Here is a 27,175-nt window from a genome sequence, read left to right as displayed (position 1 = left end):
GTAAAACATGTGTTCAAAAACTTTATCAGGCCTCCAGGATATGCAATTTCCAATGTCCATTTTATTACTTTTTTATTACTAGTAATCCAGCATAGTTTACTGTTATAAGGCCAATGATTTTCAGTTTTTGTCGACATCCTTCGTCGAAGCATTAACAAACGTACACTTATGAGCATTTTTGTTGTGCTGGACTGCATTATACTCAGAGGGGTTTCCAATTTTTTTTTTTTTCATTTTAAGTATGCAATTAGAAAGATCCAATAACTACAAACAGCTGTCAAGGTAATGTAGTCCACTGCAACAACACCGATAATTAACTATGACTGAATTTACACATTATTTCTCGCCATGTTACCAAATATATTATGACCCACAAAGGTACGATTGGAAGAATATTTGTAGTTGATCAATATACCCTAAAAAACAAAGAGATTTGAGATTTCACGACCTCCTTTCGATTCTATTAACATACATTGACCAATCACAGAGAGAGGAAAAGAGTACTTCCTATTGGCTGTTCTACAATAACTACTTTGGAGATTGCTACTCCAGAACAGGCAACAAATGCCAATGTGGTACAGAAACCTCAAGACTTCAAAGGAGGAGTTGGACAATAAACGTGTCATTCTCAGCCGAGAGAATCTCGAATTCCTCGAGTCGTCAGTCACATATGAAACAAGTGCTCGTCTGTCCATGCATGGGGTTTGGGCAGTATTCCACTGTACTGTTCCTGGTTGTATTGAAGCATGAATGAATGCGTGCTGTGTTTCCTCGCAGAATACATCGACACAAACGTTACTGTGAACCTCAAAATCACATTAATATGAAAACTACTCCAGTATTTTTTTTAATTAGGCTCTTAACTCCTCATTTTTGATTGGATATCTAGAAGCCACAGACTCTAAGTTCATTGTCACACCTAATTGTCCGCTAGACTTGCTATGATTGGGGGCTCGGTTCAATAGGGCGTTGGAACATTCAACCGGTCCGAGACCTATTGAATAACCTATTCCCCTCCTCGCCTGAGGCGGCGCTGTGTCAAGATGTACTGAAGGGGAAGACAAGACAAACAATGAACATGACTCGCTCATCTCTTGGTTAATGCGTTAATACCCACAATGCCCTGCGCTGTAGTCCGCTTCCTGCATTTGGTTCACTTGAAGCGAACTGAGACCTACTGTATGTTTTTAGGCGGACCGGATGCCGCTTCTTTGGTTTCGTTGCGCATTCAAACCTCCCCAAACAAACTGGATTTTCCGCACAAACGAACTCGGGGTTCGATTAAGAAGGGCTGGTGTGAAGTGCTCCTGCTTATATAATGTAGCATGACATGCTGTCAAATACAGTATGTGTTGTGTTCAGCTGTGGAGAGTGAGCTGCTTGAATTGTGCTGTTGGAGCAGTCGACCACGCTGGTAAGCGATCAGCCAGTGCCAGAGTGGAGCGAGAGGGTATAGCGAGAGGAGGAACAGAGCTCATGGACCAGCAGATGTTTCAGCTTTTGGGTTTTGGCTAGAAAAGGGCAATTAAGAGTAGTTCTTAATGAGGCTGGCAGCCACCCCATAAACTGTCTGGTTCAGTGAAAGAGTTGCTCATTAGTCGGAGCTGCCCAGGAAAACGCCCACCCCCACCACCACCACCACCACTCCTACCAGTGCTTCCATTCCAAACTGGAACAGGAAGTGATGGATCAGACATTTGAAAAATTGAATTCACTCATCGGGACAGAGTTACTTTATGTTCCGTCTGGGCTCACGGACATCGGGCCTTGTGTGTGCGTACAGGCTTGAATGCGTTTCCTTGTGCGTTGATGTTTGTTGCGCGCCAGGCCAAGTGTGGTAATGATGCACATTTTCCATGAGGTAGCTAGATGTGAACCTCCAGCATGAGAGCCCGGAGCAGCCAGCTGAACTTAACAGATGAGAATCGCAACATTAAATTACCCACCGACCGAAATAGACTCAGCAGATCTTGTTTTTCCCACCCTCAGTTTCTGTGAATCATTCGTTTTTAATTTAACTAACAAAGAACAAGAAGCAGAGTGGAGACTTGGAGCTGGATAACAGAGACCGACGTGGACTTTCTTTCCTTTAAAAGGTGCACTCACTTAAATCTCTGGCCAACGCCACGATTTTCAAATCACGCATACAGACTCCATTACCGTTCAGTTTTGGACACAAACAACATGAAGATCATATAAAATATGATTTACTGGCATCTTTTAAAGCTGAAATAGACAGGATGACTGGAAAAAGAGTTGAGTATTGACTTTCATCCACAGGTTGTTAAAAATACTTGTTTCGGGAATGCGGCCCTCTGTCTTTAAACTCCTCTAATCAGATTAATGAGAACAGACACACTTGTTTCATGCACAGCTTGACCCGAGGCAATCTCTCCATCTTGGAAACTTTCTTCCAATTTTATTGCATTTATTGGCCAATTTCCTTTTAGACCCTGAGGTTTCTTTGTAGCACAAGAAGTTGTTGCCAATACTTGAGTATCCGTCATCCCACTTTGGTCAAAAGCCTCCTGTGATGCTACAGATCAAGTCACGAGGCTGTAAACCAAGTCCAGGGGAGGTGCAGAAGTGCCATCCTCTCTCATTTAGTCTATGCTCAATGGTTGTTTTAGGAATTACTGATCATGTATCCGTCCATTATCTACCACTTTATCTTCCACATGAGGGTCGTAGGGCTGCTGGTGCCAATCCTAGCTGATAGAGGGCGAGAGGCAGTGACATTGGAGTGTAATATTGTGAGATAATCGAAATGTCCTTCACTCTGTGGTAACCAAACTATTAGTTAATTAACTGTCAAAACAGTCAACAAATGAATCCACATTTCACCTGTCTTTCTACTGCTTTGCTTTATTAATTAGTCTTAAGTAAAGAAGCTGGTGTCTTTCCCCCGTTCGATTCTCCACTCTCACGCTATCTGCCCTGGCCTGTCCTCCGACCTGTCTGGCACGAGGAGCGTTTGGCACAACGCTCCCTATTGAGTCCTGGACGAAAACTAGGTCATTGGCAAAAGTCTCCCTGGGACAGGCAAAGTGGAAAGAAAATAAACGAGGAGATGGCTCGAGCTCCACTGGAGGTGGACGGGCTTCCTGCGAGAGCCACAGAGGGATGCTGAGCTCGAGGTTAAGATGATGCAGAATTGTGATAATGTTGTGCCTTTCCTGTTATTCACTAAAGCCATAAAGCGAACAGTCCATCTCGATGCCAAGTGTTTAATTTCTCCACATTTTGTATGAAATGTGAAAATCCAGGTTTTCTTCCTGACATTTACCGCATCTTATAAATTCATGCCGGAATTTCACGACCCATATCTCTCTCATAACGCCCGCACTCCCGCCTTTATGTAGTCCTTGTAAATAACTCCTAGTTAATGATAACATCTGATCGCTATTAAGCTTCAGAGGACTTTATAAACAAGTCAGTCACAACACATACTGTACGGCCCATTGTTCAGTCTAAAACAAGTTTGCAGCGCACATGTTGTTGTCATCATCACTAACTTTGGGCTCCTAGAAATATCTGGTGGAAACCAGCCATGCAGGAAGTGCTCAGATGAGAGACAGGAAATCAGGTGAGTGTTTTTCCTTCTCTTCCTTCCTCACAGGGCTACAATAGAAACTTAGAAATAGTGGGCTTAAAAAAACTGGCACAAAAATGCGCTCACACCTGAAAGAGCCATATATCTTTCAGTGAAAACGCTCGAGTTCTCAGTGGATGGAGTTATGGAATCGATCCCTGCCCCCACATCCTCCCTTCTTCACCGTTGAGCCTGAAGCTTATGTCTGCCAGATGTCCAAAGCAAAGAGTGGGGAGGTATGAAAAGAGAGGAGGACTGCCAGAGGTGTCTTATATCGGAGGAATTATTATCCTAATGATATAACATAACACATGCCGTCAGTCCCTCCAGCAGTAACAACCACCCTGGTCTATATTAGAGCCACGTCCCTTTCATTTAGCTGACCTTTTAGGAAAGCAGGAGGAGGAGGAGGGTGACAAGACTTTTTCCACGACTAAACTGCCTTCACTCTGAACCTGAAAGTACAGTAGTATTTTTCTATATGCAAAGTAGAATTTTCCATACAGGTAGGTAAGGGAAGTAATTAAGCAGGTAGGTGATTATATAGGTAGGTTATTGGGTCGGTAGGTAAACAGGCAGACAGGTAAACATACAGCACACACATTTAAAGATGAATAGACAAACATTTCCTGACTGAAACAAAATCCTCCCCCAGATAACAAAACTACCATTGAGAGTCCAAAGCGCCAAACTCATGATTTCAATCAGGGATTTGTCTGATAATCCACCAATAAATTAATATGTTTTGGACAGAGAAGCGTTCATAATTCCTAACGAGAAGATAAGATGTCTGGAATTTGGTCTTGAGCTCGCTGTAAGATCTTGTAAGCTATACATGTTGGGAAACTCGATCCGGTGACTCGACTGGAGCTGTACTTTGTAGCATACACAGTATATAGACCTGGCTAGATGGATATCTACCCCTCAGCCCCTTGAGCATTTCAGTGAATGGATGGGGAGGAGAGTAGACAGTACCTGACATTTACTTAGTACCACAGGATAGACAGGCCATTGTCTTTGCTGAAATGAGAAACTCTGCCGCAGAAGGGCGAAAGAGGGAGAAAGAGGGTGGTGTCAGACAACCCGATATCAATCTAATGATATCGGGTTGATGTGGATATCTGGGATATCTAGTCTAATACCCCATTGTCAAAGGTTTCTCGACCTTGGGAAGGATATATAGACACAAAGAGGTTGAACTCTTGGAGATAAACGCACTTTCACTGCCTCGAAAGGAGATGACAAGAGAAAAATAAAACAAAAATCCCCTGAACTTGAGACTTCTGTCGCCGCGATCCCGGATAGAGATTTCAAAGGTCTACCGAAGATTGTACTGATGGATACGGGCCCGAATGCTGCTCGACCGGGGAGTGGTTTTTCTGATCTTCTGTCGATAGCTATTAAAAGAGGCGAGTAACTGAAGAGAGAGAGCGAGAGAGGCACATATGGCAGGCAGAGACAAACATATAAAAACCAAGCCCAAGCCAACAGCACAAGCTGTCTCCTGATCTGTCCCCACAGTGTCAACAGCCTGAATTACTTTCCCGCGTCCGCGCAGTCGGCCAGACCAACGGGCTTCCATAAAAACAACAAGAGACACTCAGCATCCATCAGAAGAAAAAAAAGAGGAAGGGAAAGAAGAAGTCAAGAACTGGTGAAAGGAAGTGAGACTGAGGCCAACGAAACATCTGCTCTAGATCCTTTTTAGTGGAGTCCGTCCCCTTTTCATAGAGCATTTTGTTTGTCCATGGGTCAGGAGCGCAAGCCAAACAGAAAATCACCAACACACACAAAGACGTGCTCAGAGATGTGTGCACACAGAGGGAGAAGTTAATAAGTTAATACCATACAGATCTATATCTTACTGGGCCTTGTTTTAGCAGTTCATCCAGTGGAATAATAAACGGGGACTGACACAAATCAGTGTTATCTTTTCAACTCACAACGGTGGACGGAGCGCACCAAAGAGCCAAAATGAACAAAGGAACAAAAAGGAAGAGAGAAAAAGGAGGGAAGAGGAGAATGAAAAGCCCCCTTCTGACTCCCAGTGACCCAAATACATTTGCCCAGCTTTTCTGGGGCTCACTCTCTCTTGGCAACCGGCAGCCTCCGTGAAAGAATCCCAGCGTTCAGCCAAAGGCAAAGCCCATGTGAGGAGAGGATGGCAAAGAGAGAGAGAGGGAGAGAAAGAGAGGGAGGGAGGTGTGGACGGGTGGACACTAAAACCCCTCCTCCTCCTCCTCCCAAAGGCCTGTTGCCCCTGGCGACTGGTGTTTAATGGATTCCTCCAGATCCAAGTGGCACACACACAGATCGCAGTGGTGGAGGTCGCTCCAAGATTCATTACTGAAGTTAAACAACAGCATGAATACTATTTATTCCAGCGCATCAGTACCAAGCCTTCCAAATGGTCACCAGGTTAATTTAGAGGGGGCTGAGAAACGACTTAAGATTTGTTTATGTGGCTTTAAATGGAATGCTTTGAACAATTTGAAGATGTCATGAGTGGACTGTAGGAACAAGCAAACAAGTGCAGTTGTCCACCTATTTTTAGATAGTGTGTTGCTTCAGAAATGCACACAGAAAACTTATTTATTTGTTTATTATATTACATTTATGTGGCTTTTTTTGTGTAATATATATTTTTGGCCATTTTTCTTTCATATATATATATATATATATATATATCAAATATATACATATAAATATATACATATATGTGTTTTGACTGTATGTGTCTTTGTTTGATAAATCCCTGAAGAGAGAAAGAGATGAAACTGGAATACTGTTGATGCCCCCTGGTTTCCTTGGTGGCGAGCAACAGCTGCAATCTTGGGAACAAACTGAAAGAGACCAGTAAAGGTTTTAATACGGCGTTTGATTGGGGGGCGTCCAGACTTGTCGCATAATGATGGATGAAAGTGTGCTCTTCTAAGCGACAGTGACATAATCAGAGAGCTGTAGGTCAGCGAGTGACAGCTGAGTGGCTCGACTGAGCCGGAGAAAGAGCCCTTTCAGCTCCAACGCTCATGGACTCCGATCCAAGTTCATTAGCAGTCAGACTGGCTACGAGGCCTTCTGCAGGCTTCTCCGGCGCTACACGTCTCACACATACACATACATGTATCAGCATGCACAGACACGCTGACCATCACATAACAAGCAGCTTTTTCTTCCTTGAGTGAATCCGTTTTTGTTCTTCACGGTCCAAGGCTGTGATTTTTCTCCCCTTCGCTCGCCTATTAATGGCTCTGGCAAAGGTTTTTTTATCTATAAACAATAAAAGGTTAGGGCTAAAAACATTTTTTCTCTGGTTTGGCCCCTTCACTGCTAATCATCCATACACTCTCCCCTCTTTTCTTGCCATTAAGCTACGATGGAGCCAAACCCGCAGCCCAGCCAAAGAACCTGATAGTCGTGGAACCCGTGGAGCTCCCCCCACCTTGGAATGCATTTCTGCGCTGCACTTTTCACCATCCACCGGGAATGGACGGAACACCCCCAAAAAAAAAATCCCTGCACCCACCCACAGACACAAACACACCACCGCTCGCTTTTGAGCGACTGCTCTCTAAACCTCATCGGCTCTGTGGTGCGTGCCTACATAAACAGACTGACACCCAGTGGTGGAAAGTAACTACATACATTTACTGTACTCATAAACAATCTAGATGTGCTTGTTTTTAAACCCTTACGCCACATTTAAATGGAATATTGTATTGGGCATACACAGAGATAAAGCCATGTCAAATATTGTGCAAACACACAAATCACTGGTTTCAGTCGGGAGTAAAAGTGAATCTTGTATTTGATAGAAATAAACATTATTGAAACCGAAACGGTTTTTATCTTGGTAACATTTTTGAGTCGGGAAAGTCCCCAATCACTGTTCTTCAACTTCAATTAACTACAGTACATTTCCTGGAAGGACGACTGGCTTTGGCCAAACATCTCATTTCACATAATCTCATGCTTCGAAGGCCACTATGCTCTGATTCTCACACTCTCCCTCCCCATCATATGAACCGCATATCCTCTCTGGTGCATCTTTTCACCCCCTCATTTTTGACTTCTCTTGCCTTCATACTCACTTCTTCCACACCGCCTCCGAAATATGTCGACCTCTCACCTTTTCGGGAGCGAGTGGGCCGACGGCACGTACAGTAATTCAGTTAGCGGTGAAGAAGAACGTGGGTAGGTACTGAATATAACTCTGACTGAAGCCGGGACGAGACATTGGAGTATCGGGCCGAGAGAAAGTTACGGGGAGAGGAGGGGAAAGTAAAGATAGACAAAAACAAAACAGAGTAGAGGAAACAGGGGAAATCAGCAGAGTGTGACCTGCATCCTCACAGAAGAGGCCCCCAGTTCCTGTGGGAACTCTTCTACTGCCCCCCAGTGGTGTAAAATACAACAATGACAACATATACAGTACATTACACACACACACCTCTTTTCCCTTCCACAAAACACCTTCACACAATTCACTCTCCCTGTGATGACTCAAATTATACACCACACTCCTTCTGTAATTACATAGACCCTAATGTGTATCTCCTCCACATACAAAAGAGAACGTGCCCGCGCTCGGGTTCACGTCCACACAGCTGCCGTGTCCCCGTGTGACGACAGGCTTCCACACCCTGCCACTCTATACTCTTCACGTGTACTCGCCTGCAGTGCAGCAGATTATTTCATAAAGGCATCAAGTGGGTTATGACCTGATTATAGTTCTAATGAATGTGGAGGCAAAGAAGAATGACATCCAATCTACCTGAGACTGTTCCCTCACCCTGGGGCCCGTCATTGTGCCATGGGTGTGTTTACTGTAATGCACAGTCATTCGAGTGTCTAAGCTGTAAAAAGACACAATTTTCTTATTGTTCCAGTGTTTCCACTTGCAGACACTTATAGATTTCTAAGATGGAAGTTGTAATTAAAAAGAATATTTTGTACTGGGAGTCTTGTCACACGAGTGATTTATCCGTGTGCAGCAGCCAACGTCATTTTCCAACGGGCGGAAACATTTGAAATATGAAATAATTCTGGATGAAAAATGACGCGTTTTTGTTTGCGACAGGCGAAAACATGCGAGAAACGAAAGGAGTTTGAGAAACGTTCGACTTTCCGAGCTGCCGGCCAATCAAATCACATGACGCAAATATTCCAGCACAGGCACGAATCAGTCAAATCACATTTATGTACTTCGCTCAAACACAACACACTTTATGACAACTATGGTTGCCACCTGCCATACAACGAAAGAAACAACCCTTACCTTAACCTTGACCGCAAACTAAAATTTAAGATTAAATATAACTTTTGACAGGTAGTATCCTGTTTGGTCAGGAAGTAGTCGCACTCGAGACACGCGCAGGTCACTAGACCTCAAGGGACCTTTAAGGGATGAATACTAAATCACTGTAGCAACATTAGCATTACCTTGCTACATAGTTAGACACTGCTCTGCTAACCTCTAAGCCAGGGGTCTCAAAGTCAGGTGACCTGGGGGCCATATGGTTTAAAAAGGATGATATAAACAATACAACAGGAAAAAAAAAAAGGAGGAATCTCTTAAAACAGGGAACAGGACGCAAACTTTAAAGTATAAATACACAACATGTATGTATATAGAAAGCTGTAACCGTGGCTAAAAAGTGGTTGTAAACATGGCAATGCACAGCAAGCACAGTACACGTGCCAGCGGTTGTTTGCTAACATGTCCGCTGCTTTTCCAATGAGCCCATACGCAGCATGGGTTCTTTTCCTCGGCCTGCAGTGAAGCAGGTTACGGGCTCTGGCTGCAGTAGTGGGAAACAGCTCTGACCTGCCAGCTTTGTGAGCGAGCTGCAGCGTGAGCTTAATTGTAAAACATAGCTGTGTTTTAACACCACTATTAAACTACACTATACATGTATGCGTGAGTGTGTGCGGGGTAGAGGAGGAGGAGGAGAGTGAGGAGGGAGGTTGTTTTTACACCTCCTCTAAGAACAAACACTGGAAAGGATTTCAGATATTGTAGGAGCATTAAAACAGGACAAAGGAGCAGTTTCGCTGGCAGGCTTAACGGAAAAAGTCCTGAATCACAGTTTTCACGGCTGCTTGCTCGCTGCTGATGTAACCCACAGATAAAACGCAGTTTAAAACACTTTCCCTGCCATGTGTGGGATTTAGCGTGCGTGCGGTATATTAAAAAAAAGTTTTCATGACCGAATTGCAAACCTTCACGTGTAATATCTAGTATTTAATGCATCGGTATGCACAAGAACATAGGTGTGGTTTGCTATTGTTATAATTAATGTGAGACCATATATATCAATTAAGTGTTCTTAATTACACCTTAATGCAGTTACATCATCACTGAGTAGAGTCATTATGTGGGTACACCACACCCAGTGAACCAAGCGGAGAAGACTGGCTGCTCTCTCTTAAAAATAATTATCTAGGTTTGGGACGTGAGAGAAAATACACATTTGTTTAATCGGCTGAATAATAAATGAGCAGAAACTCTCTAATCTAGAAACCCTGCAGTCGTCATATTCGTCTATTACAAATAAATCAAGCTCCACACCACTCTATTCTTATATAGGTCGTGTTTAGACCTCATGTCACCCGGCGACATTCCTGCATTGCACACAGGAAGTGATCGAGGCGGCTGCAAACAGGTCGGAGTACGACTCAAAACACAAAGAAGCCGCCATAAGTTCATTGTACTGTTCAAACGGAACAAAAAGCTTCTTGTCCCCGCCCACTCCTGCCCTGCTGGTGTATACACATAAACGCTCCCTCTAATAGTATCAAGCCTTTTCACAGCATACAAATAATGTTATTTATCTCTGTTCATGGAGAACAAACAAAGGCAGATTAATAAAGTTTGGCCCATTTATTTTTTTTTTTACCCGGGATTTTGAAAAACCTTGGCACGTTACCACCAAAGTTAGCCGGGGAAAAACTTTTCCCAGGAACCCACCATGTAAACAGACCTTAACAAAGAAGGCTCCACTTACTGGACTGGAGATGTAGTGCAGTTCCCGGAAATGGTTGGTGGAGAAGCTGCTGTGGACGACAACAAAAACAACCGAAAGTTACGCAGTGCAGCTTTAAGCCTTATGACTGAAGTTTGGTCTGGTGTATGAGTTAAGATTTGAAGTTTGGTCTGGTGTAGCAGTGGCAAGAGACCAGCTTGTGACACACTGTATGCAACATAATTTATAGATCATTTTAAGCGTTTATTTTGTCTATAACCTGGATGGCTAAATGGCTAAAACTGAAATATGCAACATTTTAACATGATAACATCAACCTTTCCCCAAAAACTTTTCCACTCCAGCCTCAGTGGCGACGGTATCATCGCTGTGTAAATTATTACACAGCGATGATCCATCTGGCAGAAACGTTTACCTCAGCTCGGCTTTTACGGCGACATGTTGCAACATCATGAGGCAAAAAAGGCCACACTGGGGCAATAAAATACACAATCACAGGGGAAAGATAGAACCGTTTAGTTTTTCTCACCGTGTCAGATAAGACTTGGAAGTTATTCATCTGTATTTCCTAGTGTTTTATGCTTTTTTTCCTATTATATAATTAGAATTTATCTGTGCGTGAGTGTGTACTGTTGAGTAAACTGTTGAGACTGGACTTCCTGGATCTGGTTCTTATGAGGCGGAACATCATTTGTGAAGGACTGCTTAAGTGAAGAACTGAGATTTGAATTGTGGTTTGATTAAGGTTAGTGTTTGTATGCGTGTGTGTGTGTTATGTGTGAGAAACACGATATGACAGCCATTGCCAGACTGTCCACACGATGACTCAAACACACACAGCCACAACAAAACAACAGTGACAGACACTAAGCTCAGAGTATTACAGACCTTTCCCGAGCACCCTGGGTAAATGATCCATGACTCATATCATCACACGCTCATAAAGCCATGAGTGTGTCTACTATAGTTAATGTGACTGAGATAATAATGCACACAGTTGTTGTTCTTGCTCCAATTGCTTTTGCCGTGTTTGGCAGGAGGGCATGACCTGGCCGTAAAGTCAACATATCTGCACGTGAGACTCATTAACAGAGCATTTACTGAGAAGATTTTTATGCATGTAAGACATTTTGAAAAGTGCAGTGAAGCTTACGAAAAGCAGCTTTAATATACATATAATGTTTAATATACAATAATATGTCTGAGGATGGAAAAGTGTTGATTTCATGCGGCCCAGCACTTAATATGGTTATAATTCATTATTTATGAATGATTTCGCATCACAAATACTTTTTAAATATTGTGAACTATCAAAAACAAACACTTTTATTCGACTGAATAGTCGAAATGTCTTTTCTTTTCACTTGAGCGCCCTCTACTGACCAGACGAGACACACAGTGGCCCTCAGGTCATGTGAGTTTGAGACAGAGTGATGATGCTGCGATAACTGAGGTCAGTGGAAGTAAAAGTAGTTGACACGATGTCATTTGATGCTTTATTATTATTTATCAGTCATTTGCGGCTGCTTTACACAACAGTTTAAAGCCACTATTAAGCACGGGCCTAGGTTACAGCTTGACATCTTCTTATCTGTTAGGTAATAATATCAGAAATAAAATCTTTATCTTACTAAAAATGGTAAAAGCTTTTCACACCCACTCACACGCTGCCGGCACAGCAGCAGTGGGGGTTAGGTGCCCGGATGTGCCCAAGGACACCTCAGCGTGTAGACCAGAGGAGCCAGCACCTTCAAGCTGAAAGACGACTTGCTCTACCGCTGAGCTGCCGTAGCCGCACAGGAGAATGGTGCACCACTACTGCAATACCAGGTCAATGCAAGGCGTGACACTCGGAGACACACCGTAGTGTGTGTGTGTGTGTGTGTGTCCCTGGTCTCCTCGCGTGTCACAGTCCGGTTAGTATCTGACTTCACCATCGGGTGGCGGTACAAGTCTAGACGCAGGGAATGGGACGCGTTTCCTACCAAAGAAGAAGAGAACGATGCCTCGACCTGGCGACCCACGAATCGGCTGACTATCCTTGGGGACTACTTCTTCTGCTGTCAAAATGTAAGCGGGGCTTAATACTCCACCTACCCTTGGGGCGGATGGAATGACCCAACACGAAGTATACCAGGACCTTTAGCCAAAAGGCTGAGAAGCGACAACCATGCACGTATTGGACAATACTAATCTGTCAATCACATGGTGCCCATGTCCCATTATATGCCAAGCTTTGTCATCTATTTGACAGGTGAAGCAGATGAACACTCATCCAGAGGGTGATTTTGTGAAGGATCACTTTTTGAAACAGAAGACAACAAATACCACTAACTGCTTCCACACATGGGGTCAACACGGAGGTCAATGTGAGGGAGAGATGTGTCGAATGAAACTGGAGAGGCATAACGGTATGAATTTTGGAAACCAGAAAAAGGCTTTTAACATAATATTCACTCAGTTCACTCCAGGTGACCCTTTATCGTCCTGTCTTCCGATCATGGACATTAAAAGGTTATGTCCCTGCATTACCAGGGACGTTTTTCACCAAACTGTCAAATACACGTACACACACAGAGCACACCGACAGACAGGTGCGACCCAAACAATCAGGTTAGTTGTGTCAAACAACCGTCTTCCCTCCCCCTCGCGGCCTTATCTTCTCAAACAGGCACTTCACCTTTTTATCTTTAACAGCCCTTAACATTTCACATCTGCTCCGACAAACTCATATAAACACTATCAAAAGCTTTTCCCTATCAAAGCCAATCGCTCGCCGTTGGTCTGAATAAACAATGGCGCAAGAAGACTTTGGCCAAAATGAATAAGAATCAAGTGGGGCTGAAGTGTTTCATGGCGAGAAAGCAAAATGAAGAGGAAAGTACCTTTAACCCACAGAAACTAATCTGTAACTACACTTTACCCGGTCTTTGTTGTTTAGACGGTGTGTGCATGAAAATAAACCCTCCATCTCATCTTTCAACTAAGCAGGTTTCTTGGGTTGCGAGAACTCTTTTTTACTCGAGTCAAGTGTAAATTGATCTCCGAGGCATTATCGACTTCATACAGCTCGGCACAAGTGAGCACATGTGAATTTCTTTAGATGACACTGAGACTTCGGAATTAACTTACAGAGGCTCTTAATTGTCCCCAATGATGAGGCCACACACTCGGCGCACGCCGCACACTAAACACTAACAGATACTGACTAGAATCACAGCAGAGTGTCCCGGGTTAAAGGGGATGGGCGGGGGCTCAGATGGGCCGCATTCCTGAGAAAACTTAAACCTGGTGGGACATTTTTTCAGACACGGGTGGTCTGGGAGTGTCGCGTGGGACAGACGAGGACACAGAGGAGCACCAACTGTCGGCAAGCTGCAATCAGCAGACATCAAAGGCGTCGGGCATCCTGTGGAAAGTGAGACGGGGTCCAGGCCGGCCCAGTCTGTCACCCTCAGCAGCCCCGGACTGCCGAGATCACAGCCACGATGTCACAGATCTGGCTCACATCGTCCCAGAGGACAGGCGACTCACATTCCGGGCATCCCTGATTCCCAGTCAAGGTCAAATTGTGGCACCTGTTGGTCAATAATGGGAGGGAGGGTCACACGCGTCCTCACTCCAGAGTGTGTTTGGACACCTAACCCAGTGACCTTAGCAAGTTGCAAAGGACCAACCCTGTTGTCTCCCAGTCCAAGTACCAACATAAACAACAGCAAGAGACGACTTTTTTCTCGACAGCTTAAAAAGGCTTGGACCAAAGTCAGCGAGGAAGTCAAAATATATCAACTTCTGGGATCTGTGGCACAAAAACGTGCACAAAAGTGATCCCGTGGCATGAAAACGAATGGTCAGTGTGAGTGTAACATTAGTCTGGACTTACAAAAGGTGACACAGTTGCCTGCAGTCACTGCATTAAAGGATAAAATATTACCATTGCGCTGAGTTTGACTGTGTATGGCTATAAAAAGGTACTTACTGGGATGTTTTTAAACAAGTTAAATCATTTTGGCGAAACATAAAAGATGATAACATCAGCCTTTATGAGGAGAATTATCTTTTTGATAATGACAGATTTTTGGAGCAAGACTTGTAGTTGACACGAAAACACAAGATTCCCTGCGATCAGCATTCCCGCTCGGCCCTGCTGGTCTCACAGTCACCGTCTAGACCTGCTAACATTGGCTCCATGTGAGCCTGACCAAGTTGTTTTCCAGAGAAACTGCAGAATGAGGTCAGCGATGAACTCGCAGACAATGAGACAGACCTGCTTACTCATACAAACCCTTCCTTCCACAGCCGTTCAAAGAACACGCTGCCTCGGATGAAAGCCCAAATCCTGCATTTCCAGTTTGTGCAAGCCATTTTTCAACTCTGTCACTTGACAAAGTCTGTGTGTGTCATTTCTCTGTGTGTACTTTGCTTGTGGTGTGATTGATATCACGTCAGAGCAGCCAGAGCAAACATTAGAAGGATCCCTGCAAGTGCTAATGAAAGGTTTAAGGGTGTGTGTTTGCAGACGACGTTGGTTGCTATAGCGTACGAAGGTGTTGACTAACAGAGGTCAAAAGCAGCTCAGGAGAGACAAAAGGGGAGCCCTCAGGTAGTTCCCTGTGTTACATCACAATGGCTGTGAACTCCATGTACCGTCTGGCCACTGGCTCGCAGCCAATCAGTGAACTCAAAAGAGAGAGAGAAGGGAAGGGCCTGCCAAGATGATGGACGAGCATCAAAGACTACTAAGATCACTGATTTAATAAAAAGACAAAAAAGTGAAAGAAAACCCAGCAGGTCGGATCATGCCTCAGCTATTTCTGTCAGGCATTTGTTTGTTTTTTTTATGTTTTCGGCTTTCACTGATTTCCTGGGCTGCAGCTGTAGTAAAGAGAGTGATTGTTCTCATAGCATCACATTTTGTTCATGTGAAATTGGTTTATAAAGGAACAAAAAGCACACCTGTGTCCAAATAAATGAGATATAATTATATATACATACATATACACATATATATAATAAAAAAAATAAATATATAAAGGGAGAAAGAAAGAAAGAAAGAAAGAGAGAGAGCTTTATAGATGTGTCCCAGTGCTGAACAGTCCTGATTGCAGTGCTTTCAGAGGGACACCTGAGCTGTGACCCCAACCATTTGTCATAATTACACCTGACTTTGGAAACTCCTCCTGTCACGCTCAAAACCAGCGACCGGCCCTGCACTCACCTGCAAGCAATCACTCATCTACCGTCTCCCATTGCACAAAACACACACTTTCAGACGCACACCAGCATGCGCCCGACCTCACAGCCACAGAGGGGCCATTCTATCGGCAGACGCTGGCGTGCAAAGTTGCAGCGGGGGCACTGTTTTTGTAACGACGCGAGAGATTCCCGTGGAGGAGAGGAGAATTGTCGTGGAGAGCAGACATGATGTAAAATAACTTAACTGCTTCATAAAGTGCTTGATGGCGGGAGGGAGGTGGTGGGGGCGGAGTCATGAGTGAAGCTCCCACGAGGAGAACAGGAGCGCCGAGGACCACACGACCCGCACTGAGCTTGATGCGCCAGTCTTCCCTCGCCTTACCCTTCCCTTCCAAGCGTGTTTTCTTTTTTTTGAACCTGTGTATATAAACTCAAAAATGTTTAGTTTGTGGTCCTTTGTAAAAACAGCTGCCGATATATAAAAAGGCTCATTCAGGGATAATTAAAACGGTTCATAAAACCACTCAATATGCAATTCCCAACCTGTTTTATACAAGACATAATACATTAGTAACAATTACTGCATTCATAGTTGAAGCTATTAAATGAATTACGTTTGAGTAATAGCCTAACATGGATTTAATTACATGTAATTTATTATTCTGTTAGTTATTTTCACAGTTTATATATTAGTTTACAGAGTAAGGAAAGTTATTTTAATTAAAAGTTATTTTTTAGAAGCTCATTTTCCCATAGACTTCAATTTTTGCAACCAGTGAAGTCGCCCCCTGGTGGCTCGCTGCTGCTTCCATCCTACTTCCTAGACTTTTATGGTCCCAGAGGACCTGGTTGGACTGATCAGATCAAAATCCATGCGCAATCAGATTGCAGTTGGATCAACCAAAGGTCTTTTTTTTTTTTTTTACAATCAGTATCATTTTTGTGCAACTTAATCGCAGAAAAGTATTTCATTCATAAAAACATAAATGCTAAATCACAGTAAACCAAGTTTCCTGCTACAACTGGTTGATAAATACCTGTACGGAGTTCATTTAATTTAACGATCCTTTTACCCTGCAGTGTTACAGAACGCCTTCCTATACAGAACGACGTCTCCTTCTGTGATGAACGCTTTGACTGACAGCTCAGTGCTGGCCTGACGCCAGCATCTCCGTATCTTCATCATTATTAGAGGAGGAGGAGGGAGAGGGCTTTCTGCACAGTGGCTTTCTGCAGATCACAGTGTAACATTGCTCAGTGGAAACACCAGCTCTCTGTCCACTCTATAAATAAACGCTGACTGTACCCGACTTGTGCTTTCAGCATCACCAGCATGAAAAAGGTGAGGGGTCGGGGTGGTTTTGGGGAGGGGCTTCACCACAGAAGTGACCCGGCCCGGAAATCCCACTGTTTTCCTTGACTCTCAAATGGGGGCTTTTTGAACAGAGCAAACGGTTGAAAAAACAAGGCCCATGAATGCCCGGCATGTTTCATAATCAGACGTCATACTGCAGAAACACCTGCACAAACACACGGCGGCACTGTGGCCGACTGACGAGCAGCTCAAAACAAAACAAGTCTCCCGGCGGTTCACGTAGCAGGGTCCCTATCGGGTTTGCGCTAACACTCGTCGGTTTGCATAGAAAACTGAAGTTTCCGGCAAAAAAAAAGAAGTGAAAAGTATAAGAAGTGGTTGAAATGGCGGAAAGCAGCAGCGCTCACCCACGTAGAAAAAAGGTGTTCGCTGAGATGGCAGAAGTGGTGCGGTTGAAGGAGTTGTTTTAAAAACACAGGAAACATGAAAAGAAAGGCTCAATATGAAAGAAAACAAAAAACATTGACGTAAAAAAAGGTACGCGTGTATTATTCTTGTTCTTGAAGCAAGAACAAAAGTCAGGAGTATGCAGAAAACACCTTGATGTATAAATACCACATACTTACTGTATATTGTACAAATTAGGTAAATAAATTGATGTTTTATTTGGTGGTGTACTGTAGCTATAGGGCTTAAAATGGGCTTAAATTGGTTGTTTGGTGAATAAAATAAAATGTTGATTGGCCTCTCCCAAACCAAAATTATTCAGTTTGATTGATTTCTTTGTTATTTGGTGCAAATAAATCATACAATCACATGTGAGTCATCGTAAAGTAATCCAAATAGTTGACAATTCATTTAGTAATCGATTACCTAGGGTCACCAGAAAAATCTGAGGGGTCAGTTGAAGATAATGAAGGCAAAAACTACAAAAGACATATTGGATGTGGGGGTCATTTAGAGTGTTATACTCTACACATACCATTTCGACCTTGCATAATAAGGATTTGAATACTGCATACACTTTACAAATGCATGTAAAGCCCCGGCAGGTTTCTGTCGCAGTGGAGTTAAATAAAGAGGTCATGGCTCTTGGAGCAAACAGAGACACACACACGTACACAAACGCACACATGGCCAGTCAATCAACCTAATAGCATCCTGGATTTTCTCAGGAGGCCTGTGTCAGAGTCGGCCACACCGACCATCACCAGCTTGGAAGCTCCACATGGAAAACACAAACATTTCCCTTTACAGGCAACTCATTCTCCCACAGTCGGAAAACATGACGAGCGGGCCGGGGCCAGGGAGTGTTATGCAACGAGAAGAATCCCCCGCAGCTCAGCTCAGACTGTTAAGATTCTTATCTTCGCTCATTTGAATGAAGAAATATTCTGTGTGCGGATGTGCACGTGTGTGTGGAACAGCCGCAGCTGTCATTAGTGTAAACAGACAGGTGATGTGGCGGTAATACCGTTAAAACCTGTTAAGTCATAACTCAGAATTGACGGTTTGGCTTTTTTTTATTTACGAGTTCCCTTAAGAAAAAAATATATGAGCAACTCAGTTTGTTTTAGATACTACTACTTTGTACACATCAAATGTGCTAAAGATTCACGTGCTGTCCACTATCGCCCTATCGCTGAGATTGGCACAGCTCCCTCATGTGGAGGATAACGTGGTAGAAAATGCATGGATGGATGACGCATTCACCCAATAGGTTCTGATCAGACTTGACTATCAGATCTGAACAAAGAGCTCTCAGTTTTGGATGTAGCCTCAGATTCCATAAGGCTTCTTACATCTCATCCAAAACTACTTTACAATGGGGACTAACTAGCGTGTGAAGTATTGGATATTTAATACCTTGCTCATCATTGAGGTCATCATGACTCATTTGTGACCTGAACAAGCTTCTGGTTGTTCATGATTGTTTAGGATGTTTAAATGGCTGAGGCCGTTTTAGGTGATGAGAACTAGAGTTACAAAAATGAGTCACTGAAACTCACCGTCTGGCTACTCTGTAATAACGACCTGGTCAGTCCAAAACTCTCACGAGTGGTTTTCATTTAAACGTGATCTTGAAGCCGTGAATGGTTCTCGTCTTGAATGGCGGTTTGTAATACCTTCACCCCCTGCCCTTCCACAACTGGTGTTCATCAGTTTTTCCTCACAGCTCCGACACGCTCTGTTCAGACCTGGACCTCTTTTGTTTGTAAGCACTACATGGATGAAATGCCTTCATACACCCCCCGCCAAAAGTGACTGCGACTTTCTTGAGTGATTTGAGTTTTGATGTGAACGCACCCAAGACATGTTTGAGACTTGATCACCCAGATTACAGTTCAACGGCTGACTTTGGCAACGATGGGGGACCGTCTAACTCAGCTGGAGTGCAACGCAATCACAATTTGTCATTGGAGACGCACGCTAACGCCAGGTGTGAAGTGACGTACTTGGAGCGGTCCACTTGTGACTGACTAACTTGAAGCGCATGTTCAAAACAGGGCTACACTGTTCTCGCTGTCCTCGACTGACCCGTTAGTAAAACAGTAGTTTCTTTCTTTCCCCCAATGTTCCTAATTGTTGTATTGGTTAAATATTGGCTCTGTTCAATGTTTGTGCAGTGTCTCTGATCAATTGTCCCGCTCTTGTTTCGGCTTTAATACCAAGCTTGCTCTTCTCTTTTAAAACAACTCTCTCGTCCTGCTGGTTTTCACATGTGAATCCAAAAGGCTTAAACAATTTGTCTCCTGTTTTAGAGCCAGTTAATCTCAACACAACTGATCTAAAAAGGCAACACCTGTGTGACCTAAAACACCTGTCAATCCTCACCATCACCTGGGTGTGTCCAAACAAAAGGTGCCATTGTTTAACAGGTTTAGATGTAAATATCTAGAAATTAAAGCTGGCATTCTGAATTGAAATGGGCGTCATATTCAAAAACAGTCTTGATGTAGACCAATAGTTGGCATTTTTACCTATTTCTGAAATGATTGACAACAACATACATCAATGTAATAATAATGTAAGTTATAGCCTTAAAATAAGAATGTTATATGTACATTAGCCACGGGCCTTGCCATCTTTTGTCTCCATAACAGCCAAAGTGTGTGTGTGTTTGAAGCATGTAAACATTGTCATTTCTGATATGCGAAGGCCACCATAGTTCCCTGACGCACTTGGGAACCCTAACCCATCCGCAGCCTCACTAGTAGATATCACTTATTATTACAGAAAAGCTTTTTTCCCCCCTTTTCCAATGTATGTTAACAGTTCACCCATAATGCATTGCACTAGAAGCTGGGAAGTGTGTTGGTACTTTAAGTAACCATTTATAACTTCCTCAGAAGTGCTGCTAAAATGACTTTATACTATTAAAAGGTTTACTGCTCTGGCCAGTGGAGAATTAAATGGCACAAACTGCTCACATCATAAATGTTTACAATCATGAAGCGACATTGGACGGTAGCATCCCCACAACCACTTCCTGCAGCCTTGGTGGCCAGATGGGTGTCTAAGGTCATGTTTATGGGAAGAAACAGTGGGAATAAAATGTGTAGTTCAGACAGAGCCAACATGACAGAGCCACCCTCTGCATTTGGATCCCATCAAAACCAAACTAGAATGACGTTAGAATGCGCTAAGTGCAAGGATTCCCACTTCAAAGTAGGGAACCAGGACGGGTCCGGGCTCCGGCACAGTGTGGCGTCTGTTTGAAGCTTAGCGGACCATGTTGGGACACAAAGCAGACTAGGGTCCTTCAGCCTTGTGGACTGAATAGGAGCTGGCATTGGCTGAGGTGGACAAATAAGGCACTCTGATCCGTGCCCAAAAACTTGCATTTGAAAAGCGCCAATGGAAAAGGAAGCTGGCCTTGAAATTAAGCAGCGATGACACATGCAAATGAAAGACGTACATGTCATGCACACTGAAGCCCTCTGAGGCGGAGGAAGGATAGATGTTGAATGGGGCCCAGTGCGTCCAAACCCCCAGGTCAAGCTCTGCCTGCTGCCGTACTGCAGGAGGTGCAGCGGCACATTAATTTTAATAACTGCTCTTATTTTCTCTCCTGCCAGCAGCTATTGACTTAATTCATGCTCTGCCACATACCTGGAGAGCAGCGCTGCCATTAATAGTCCTGGACAGCTCGAATGGAGGAACACTAGAGGCGGACAGGGAGGATAATCGCTTGTGGAAGAAGTAACAAGACTTTATTTTTTGAACTGAAATAAAAGTGGCAACACAGCGGCGTAAAGTAAATTCTATACAAATAAAAAGGTGTGCATTGTCTGAACTGTTTTTCCAGTGACTCATGTTTACAGGAGATTGTTAATATGAATGCAACAGATGTGTGTAAGTGGAATTTTATTGTACCTCCAGGTTGAGGTGGAGCTACATTTTTAACTATTCAGCTTGGTTGTTTTGTTTGGCTGTTCCCAACCTGTGGTGACGGAAGTATTCAGATCCTTTATTCAAGTAATGTGAATACATGGTGTTAAATACAGTGATTCACTAAATACATTTGAGTAAACTGCAAAACCATTTACTACTTTTATGAAAACATAAGGGTATGGCATGGCTGCATTATTATTGTTTTATTATTGATTAATATGTTGATTGATTTCTTCATCAAAACCATGAATTAATAATTAAAATAGTGGTAACATATCTTTAGTTGAATGCAACTTAATTGGTTTAGAAAAAGAGTAAAAGCTAAAACAAAAAAAGATCAATGGAAACCATGTGAACCAGTTTTTTTAATCTGATCTCACTTTTAGATTGCAACTTTTTGTAAAACGTGTAGATACGTGTTGAAGTTTAAAATGTCAAGTAGTTCTTAATATTATCTGCAAAGTTATTTATAACGAGTTGTCAGTGCGACAGTGCCCTCTAAAATATCAAAAAGTACAAAAAAAACTAAGAAAATGAAAAATATGAAATCCAGAATGTAAGTGGATGTAAATAATTTTTTTTATAGTACAAACTATGTGAATTTGAATATATAGACATTTTGGCAGAGCAGTGGAAGATTTTCCTATTCTTGGCAGATTCCTGGTGGTTGCCTGGTGATTAATGCACTTTCCACCACTCATATATTGCATCAATTGGATAAACGGAACCATGTTTAACAAAAGGCTTGGCAATTCTGAGGTTGCCGCAGATTCACTGTGATCCATATGCCCCTGAATCAGAATTCACCAGATTTTTCAGTAATACCCAAAACAAACTTTGAGTAACAGCCTTTATAATCAGCAATCTGCAAATCTGCAGGTTTACACTACACGTTAGAAGCGGCAGCAACAATAACTCCTCCTTCAACGCAAATACATTTCGATCTGAAATTAAATCCATTTACAGCAGCGTGGGAAAGCACGGCTCGTTCGTGTTATGCAAAGCCACAGGAGATAAGCTGTGACCGTTAACAAAAAAACGGCAGGTTTCCACTGCGCCGCAGCTGGCCACGGGTTCAAACTGTCAACATCAAATTTGCACAAACCTGCCGCTTGCCTGTTGTGGCTTTAGACAGGAGCACGGCCACATGTAAAGAGTAATTTTACTAACTGGCGGGTTGAGAGACAAGGATTGGTGGATCCTAAGCATGGACAGTTTTCCATACAGGATCTGTCATCTCATAGCACTTTACAGCTCACCTCCGGGGCTCAAGGTGTCACATTTCACACGCCTCAAGATAGGAAGTCGATAGTGAGTAGACGTGTTTGAAAAGTTCACTTGTAGAACACACCTGGGAAGAAGAAAGGCTTTTCTAAAGTTGCCACAAAGGGAAAAAAAAAAAAACCTGGCACGTCATTTGTCTTGAAAGCAGCTTGTAAGAAGAAAGTGTTGTTAAAAAAAAGAAAGAATGAAAACGTTCCGTTTATTTCTCCAAAGTTGGAGAGATAACTTTTATTGTCCCCAGGGGGAACTTGGTTTTCAGAGCCTATTGTGAGTCACATGGACACATTGAACATACAGTATATAAGTATATATACCACTTTTAAGACTTAAAGAGGCCTTAGCATTGTCCTATCTCACTTATGTGAGATATGGAGGTGTACTTACAAACATGAAGTTGTTTTTATGGTCAAAAACGTCCTAGTCGCTACAAACGAGCCGATGTAAATATCACTGACGCTCTCGTCAGCCGCGCTTTCAGACCAAAACCACACCCACAGAACACGGACTGTCTTGTGATTGGCCGGTTACCAGAAGTGACGTAATTGGCACGTCAGCTCCCAGACCCTGCACTGCGAGCAATTATCAAAACATTGAGTAATGCCTTAATCCCTTACGCATTTAATCCGGAGTCTGACCCAGAGTCAGAAGACACTGTGACAAGTGAAAGACTGCTGCAGAACGCTTGTAGCTTGGATAACGTTGTGGTTACCGAGATGATAAACACTGAGTGGCTCAGTGGTTAAGACCGGTACCCTGTGTGCGAAAGACATCATGGTCGCAAGTTCGATTCCACCCCTGGCTGATTGTACTCAATTCCATTGTAAGTCGCTTTGGATAAAAGCGTCTGCTAAATGACATGTAATGTAATGTAATGTAACATGCAAATGAAACACGAGCGTGCTAACGCTTAACGACAAAACAAGCACACAAAGACAGTTTTACGGTTTGTAAAAATTGTAATAAACGTATTGTTGCCATTCCTCCTTCCTTTAGGTGAAGTTTAGGTGAAAACGCAGCGTTAATTGGCACTTCTGGGCTATGGCCTCTTTAACTACTATCTAATGCTCCCATGGTACAATGCGTGTGTCTTACCAGTATCTGGAGGATCCTGCAGGGCCGGGGTCTTTGCAGTTTCTCGTTCTCTGCGGTCACTGTCAAATAAAGACATATAGACAAACAGATATAACTAAAATGTACAAATACTAAGCATGGTCAGGAAATTACAGTGAAGGACGTTTTAGGATGTAGAAAAATACTAAATGATTTTCTCACAAGCAAAAACGTTAAATATTCTTACTGTATATACAAGTACTTTCTGTAAATCAATGTGCAGACTGCCTTTGTTCACGTGAAACTGCTTTAAATTTGCATTTGCACTTGTAGATACACACTCTACAGTTTCCAGCTTATACAGTAGAGCCGCTGACAGTCGACTAAGGACGTTTTCACACCTAATATTCTGCTAGACTCGGTACGATTGGGGACTCGGATCGTTAGGGGGTTGCAACTTTCAGCTGGTCCGGAGAAAACCCACGTACACAAGGGGAGAACACGTAAACTCCGTGTAGGAAGGTCCTTGTTCTGACCACCTAACAGCTAACCAACTTCACCAATCGGCCCAAGGTAGGAGGGTTATTGGTGGAAGAAAAAAATGGTGTAGCTGTTGTGGCCTTAGAATAAGAAGGTTTATGTCTTTTCAAGGATATTGCCTTGTGTGTTGGTTTGGTGCTGCTAGAGTTAAATGCGAAGGCCCGGCACGGATTTATATGTGTGGCTAATGAGCGAACCAACTTCAACAAACCACCTCAGTGGATTGGTTTGGCCCGGCTAAAGCAGTGTGAAGACCTACAGTATAGTGAGGTCAAGAGGTGGAAGAGCGCTCGATCAACGAGCCGTTTTAACCCCCGCTGCTTGTGTCCAACGTGAAGGCCTGACTGCGGTGCAGCCAACATAAGAGGGAGGAAAAAGTGAGTACAAATGTGACTTTGAGTTTTCCAGCAGGATCTAAAAGAAGGAGCCGGACTCTGTCCAAAACTGTGAAGGCTTGAATGTGTTTCGGCAAATGCCTGACGCACTCGCTCATTCCCGCGCCAAGCAAGTTCCCCCTTTAGTGGAGGTGCTCTTTCTTTGCTGGCTCTGATTCAGTGGAAATGCAAATGTTAAAGTCTGATCAGATGGAACGGTTCATTTTGTCAGTGTGCCGTGATGTTGTCACATGCCCCACCACTCTCCATTGCCACCCTGAAAGTCAGCTGTCCGACAGGATTAAAAACATGCAGCGTCACCACACAGCACACCTGCACAGATTGTGATATATCACTGAATATACATACTTGTGTATGTACAGACAGACATGTTAAATACCTCTTGTACGGAAGAGTATTAGGGCCACATGTCATCATCATCATCATCATCATCATCTCAGAATTTTGACTTTCTGACATTAATTTACTTTAATCCCAGAATTGTTTTTTTTACTGAAATCTCTTGACTTTCCAACCTCAATCCTAGAATTCTGACTTTAATCTCAGAATTCCACTTTCTGATTTTAATCTCTGAATTCTGACTTTATTCTCGGAATTCTGACTTTATTCTCGGAATTCTAACTTTACAATCTCAGAATCCTGACTTCATTCCCAGAACTCATGCAAACACCGAACTGTAGATATAGTGAAAATACATGTGAAATAACTGTGAGATAATGATCAAACTGAAACATTGGCTTTAAAAATACATTTCTAATCAACATTTCAATCAACGTGCTCATCGACGTGGCTTCTTTCCAACACAGTCAGGCATGTATAACAGTCATCTACACACTGAATGAAGATTTGCATTTCACAAGACAACATCTTTTAACCTTTCACCCGTGCATCATCATTCAGTTATGGTTCCATTTTACTCGAGTTCAAACTTCTTCGGAGGTCACGGGGTCATGTAAATTATCTTATTTATTTAGTTTTGTCTATTGCCAGTGACAAAATACACAAAGTTAAACTAACGTGTCACCCAAAAGTAGAATTATAACATAACATAAAGTATCAAAAACATCGAGCAGAGAATAGACATGAGTGCTGGGTTCTTTTTGAATGAAAACTGGTCATTGATTGTGATCGACTATTTTGTTCCGTTTAATCTGGCTTTGTTTCTATACAATTCCAAGCAGACCAAAAATATGAAAAATAAAAGTGTTGTTAAGAGTTTCTTTCTTTTCTTATCATCTCTTCTCTAACTCTATCACTTGAACCAGTTGCGAGTACGTGACTTCCTGTCCTTTTGCCCATTTACGTTACTGTCAAGTGACACTGAGAACGACCAAGTCACAAAAGAACAGCTCGGTGAAACCTAAACAGTGGAAACGTAGCACACGATACAGTACGCGCACATGTGAACACAAAAACACGCTCACATGAAAAGGCCCCTGAAATCGGCCCCGGGGCAGGACACTCGTCATCTGCTCAGCTCTGATTACAGGTCGTGAACCACCATATTTGGAGTGCGAGGCACTGATTGGAGGAGACGTGACGGTGTTGAAGGGGCGGGGCCCCACAGCAGGTTCATCGTGCCACAGAATGTGTGCAGTGGACACACCCTCACTGGGCAGGTAGGCACTGCTTTTAGTGGAGAAGAGCCCCGGGGGGGGGACTCACAGCCAATTAAAGGATTTGCTAAGACATGTTAATGACCCAGATTCTCACTACCTCTCACACAAGGTGCGGCAGCGGCAGCAGCAGCACAGGGAGGAGTTTAAAGTTTTCGCTTGAGGCTTCTATTCCAAGCAATAAGAAATCTGTCATCGCCAGATTACTCATTGTGTTACTAACGCACAGCCTCATATATACACAGAATATATGTGCCAGCGATTCAAATGTTTTATTTGCCATGAACAGACACTACAGGCGCAAAGGAATTTTTGATGCCCTTAGCGATAAAAGTTAATAAATAAAACTTTGCACACAATAAATGTTTGGGGCCTGACCAGAGTGGCCGGGGTGGTGTTTTTTCCCCTGAAGATGCACTGGGCAGAACAAATGTCCTGCCATGTTGACTAAAATGAGGGAGCCTCTCTCTCTCTCTCTCTCTACATTTTACACCTATCACTCTCACACCCCATGGAAAGTCCAGTCATAAAAGCAGCTTCCTCCACAAAACAAACCTCCAACAGCAGACTGATGACTCAGGGTCCACCTGTGTCTTCAAGCTGTGTGAACGCAACAGGTTTGTTCCTTCTTTTTTCTTTTTTTTGGTGAAAAAGAGCCATCATGTGGCAGAAGTATTTACTGCAGCTTTGGACAGGAGCTGAGGCTGATATATGGTCTCTTTTATCAATACACGAGGACTGTGGAAATGTCCACGTATGCTTCTGTATCACTTGTACAGAGAAAGGAGATTGTTATTGTTTTGTTG

The 27,175-nt window shown here is 43.1% G+C and overlaps 1 protein-coding gene across 1 annotated transcript in view; it reads right to left on the bottom strand.

Moving 5' to 3' along the window:
- Positions 1-23,914, bottom strand: part of LOC122782585 (piggyBac transposable element-derived protein 4-like) — a 40,955-nt gene extending 17,041 nt beyond the window's left edge. Inside the window, exons 1-2 of the mRNA XM_044046988.1 lie at positions 23,861-23,914; positions 10,600-10,648 (exon numbers count right to left, since the gene is read on the bottom strand). The gene's annotated coding sequence lies outside the window, so the exon portion shown is untranslated. The remainder of the gene's footprint in view (positions 1-10,599; positions 10,649-23,860) is intronic.
- Between the last annotated feature and the right edge of the window lie 3,261 nt (positions 23,915-27,175).

This window comes from Solea senegalensis, linkage group LG16 (genome assembly GCF_019176455.1).
Source record: "Solea senegalensis isolate Sse05_10M linkage group LG16, IFAPA_SoseM_1, whole genome shotgun sequence".
Classification (NCBI taxonomy): domain Eukaryota; kingdom Metazoa; phylum Chordata; class Actinopteri; order Pleuronectiformes; family Soleidae; genus Solea; species Solea senegalensis.
This window is presented reverse-complemented; position numbering and strand designations above follow the sequence as displayed.